The 3,023-nt window shown below is 38.9% G+C and overlaps 1 protein-coding gene across 1 annotated transcript in view; it reads left to right on the top strand.

Annotated features, from left to right (window-relative positions):
• Window positions 1–3,023, top strand: part of LOC103598729 (ATP-binding cassette sub-family A member 13-like) — a gene marked incomplete at its 3' end in the record, with an annotated part of 258,136 nt that overhangs the window by 135,743 nt on the left and 119,370 nt on the right. The window lies entirely within an intron of this gene.

Genomic DNA, 3,023 nt, shown 5'->3' on the forward strand with positions numbered 1-3,023 from the left:
CTGAGTGTTTACTCTTTGTGTCATAGTCAAATCTCAGGCTAGAGGAAGCCACAGGAAGCAGCAGGTGGGTCCTGTGAAAATCAGAAGGAGACTACAGACTGGCAGATGCCTGGGCAAAAGATTACCAATTGAGGAGTGCTGTAGAACAGCTAAAGCCAGAAAAGAAGCAGAAGTCAGACTCTTAGGCAAGTTAAGATATTTAAAAGTAGCTCTGTATATGGGAGAATAGGAAAAAAGCAAATGCACAGGCCTACAGAAGACACATTCAGGAAAGGCCTGCGTAGACTTTAGGCTTCACCCCAGGCTGATTAGTTAAGGCTTTTCCCTGCACAGAGTCAATGTGCAATGTTGAAAGAGGTGGCTGTTTTTTTCAAATGCCCAACTTTCAACAAAAGGTCACAATGTCTTTTTAAAACATAGGTTTATTATTATTCAGGTATGGTGAGGCCAACAGATCAGAGACAATTGCCATGGAAAAGGTAGCTTATTAAACTCACAGATACCAAGAAAAGGGGGCATGCCACACAACTGAGGGCCACAGGGAGAAGAACCAGGGTCAGTCAGGAGACAGAGGAAACAGGGAAACAGTGGGCAAGAGCCTGTGTTGTGGTTTTTGTGGGAAGAAGTGGTCAAGGCAGAGTAAGCAGGTTTAGGATTGGGTGGTTTCAGTAATTGTAGTAGGCTCTAGGGTATGCAGCTGTACCTAGTTGTCAGGTGCTTGGCCTGGGGTGATTGGGACAGGAGGATAGTGACCTTGAGTGTGAGAGTCAGATAAAGGATGTAGTTGGGGATGTGGGTTATGAATTGGCTAGTTTGCATATAAAAGGCACACTAGAAGGTGAGCAGTTTACAATAAGAATTAGCTTGCTCCAGGAGAGCCAGGCTCTTCAGGGTCAGCAAGTCCCCAAGATGACAGAGAGTCAAAAATGGGCTAAAGAATAAATAACAAGGGAAACTAGAAAATATCTTGAAAGAAATGAAAATGAGAACACAACCTCAAAATTTATGAGATGCAGCAAAAGCAGTGCTGTAAGGGAAATTCATAGCTGTATATGTATGTATTAAAAAAGAAAAAAAATCTTAAGTCAGCCTCCTAATTTCACTCCTTTAAGCAACTAGAATAGAAGAATAAACAAACTCCAAAGATACCAGATTAAAGGAAATAATAAAGGTTAGAGCAGAGATAAACAAAATAGAGAATAGAAAAACAATAGAGAAAATTAAGAAAACCAAGATATGGTTTTTGGAAAGATCTTTAAAAATTTGACTAACATTTGCTAGATTGACAAAAAAGTGGTAAGGCTCAAATAACTAAAATAAGGAATGAAGGAGGAGACATTATTACTTTTTATTTTACAGAAATAAGGATCATAAGAGAGTACTATGAACAATTATACACTAACAAATTAGATAACCTAGATAAATTGAATAAATAGATAGAAACACACAACCTACCAAGACTGAATAATGAAGAACTGGAAAATTTGAATAGAGTTATAACAACACTTGCAGTGTAATGGCATAATAATGATGACAAAGTTCTGCTGAGAATAGCATGAAAACCCAGGGGACTGACACTGAGTCTAGGTCATGCAGGGTTCTTCTGGAGAACAGGATATTTCATCTTGAAGAGTTAGTGGGATTTAGGCAATTTGTTTAAAATGGGTAGGGATAGGAAGAGACTAAGTGGAAATGTGGAGAGAATAGAAGGGGACTTCAAGCAGAAGGAACACATGAGAAGGCCTTGGACCATGTATGTAAGACATGCATCCCAAAGCATCTAGTGTATGGTCCAGATAGACCAGGCAGGGAAGTGACAGAACTGGAGAGGTGGGATGAAGCTTCTGCTCAAGCCATGGAGACTATCACAAAGGCAGGGAGTGGGGTTATGAAGGATTCTAATGAGAGCACTGGCATGGCTGGTATACATTCATATAATTCATTTTCTGTTGCTTATAACAGAATACCTGAAACTGAATAATTTATAAAGGAATGAATTTTATATCTCACAGTTTTACTACCTACAGTTTCAGAGGCTGGGAAGTCCGAGATCCAGGGATCAGACTTAGTAAGGGCCTTCTTCTTGGTGGGGGCTCTGTACAGCAACTCAAGGTATCATATGGTGAGAGAACAGCACGAGCTACAGAGCTGACCTCCTGGCTTGCTCTCCTTATGANGAGGCAGAAGCCTATAACCTGTGAAATGAAAACTATTGATTACAATAACTGGAATTTTATCCCCCAATGACAGAATGATGCTGCCATGAAAATATATTTTAATTAATATATGCTTCCATTAAACATGTGAGACTTAAATTTGGCTCCATTTATGAGCCCTAATCCCATGTCTTATAATTCCTTGAATCACCATGTGGCACATCGCTGCCTGGGGACACCGGAGCAATGTTGAATGGACAATAATCGCCAATCAATTGTGTCCTGGATGCATTGCTTCCTGGGTTGCCAGATGTTCCTGATGATGCTCATGGCAAAAACATCTACTGAAAAGAGCAGGCTTTTCTTTTATTTGTTGAAAAGTTATGTTGACTTGAAAAATACATTTATTCTTAGTTATTGGAAATTTCTTTAAAGGTATTTTATTTCTTTATGTCAAAATTTCAATTCTAATTTGACCCGTTTATGAAGTCATCATGGGAAAGGGAGTTTTGTGCAATCAATTGGAAACATACAAGACACAGCAACACAGGAGGGTGTGTTGTGAATTATTATCAAAATATTGATTAAGAACTTAATAAGCAGGGCTTTGAACAAAAATATTTTATCAAATCCCTTAATGCTTGCTTGCTCTTATGGGAAATGGACAGATCTAGAACAACGGGGGTACCCCAACAAGGTCATAGAAAGACTTGTATTATCTTTTAATTCAATTTTTTCACGAATGTTTTGAAATATCCTTGTATTTGCTTAACAATTTTAATAAAACAAAAGCTTGCCCCTATTGGAACTTGGATAAACCCCTTGATAGCAGAGGTTGTGTCTTGCTCACTGTTTTGGCCTCAGCAG

Source organism: Galeopterus variegatus, unplaced genomic scaffold (genome assembly GCF_000696425.1).
Source record: "Galeopterus variegatus unplaced genomic scaffold, G_variegatus-3.0.2 Scaffold2722, whole genome shotgun sequence".
In the NCBI taxonomy this organism is placed as follows: domain Eukaryota; kingdom Metazoa; phylum Chordata; class Mammalia; order Dermoptera; family Cynocephalidae; genus Galeopterus; species Galeopterus variegatus.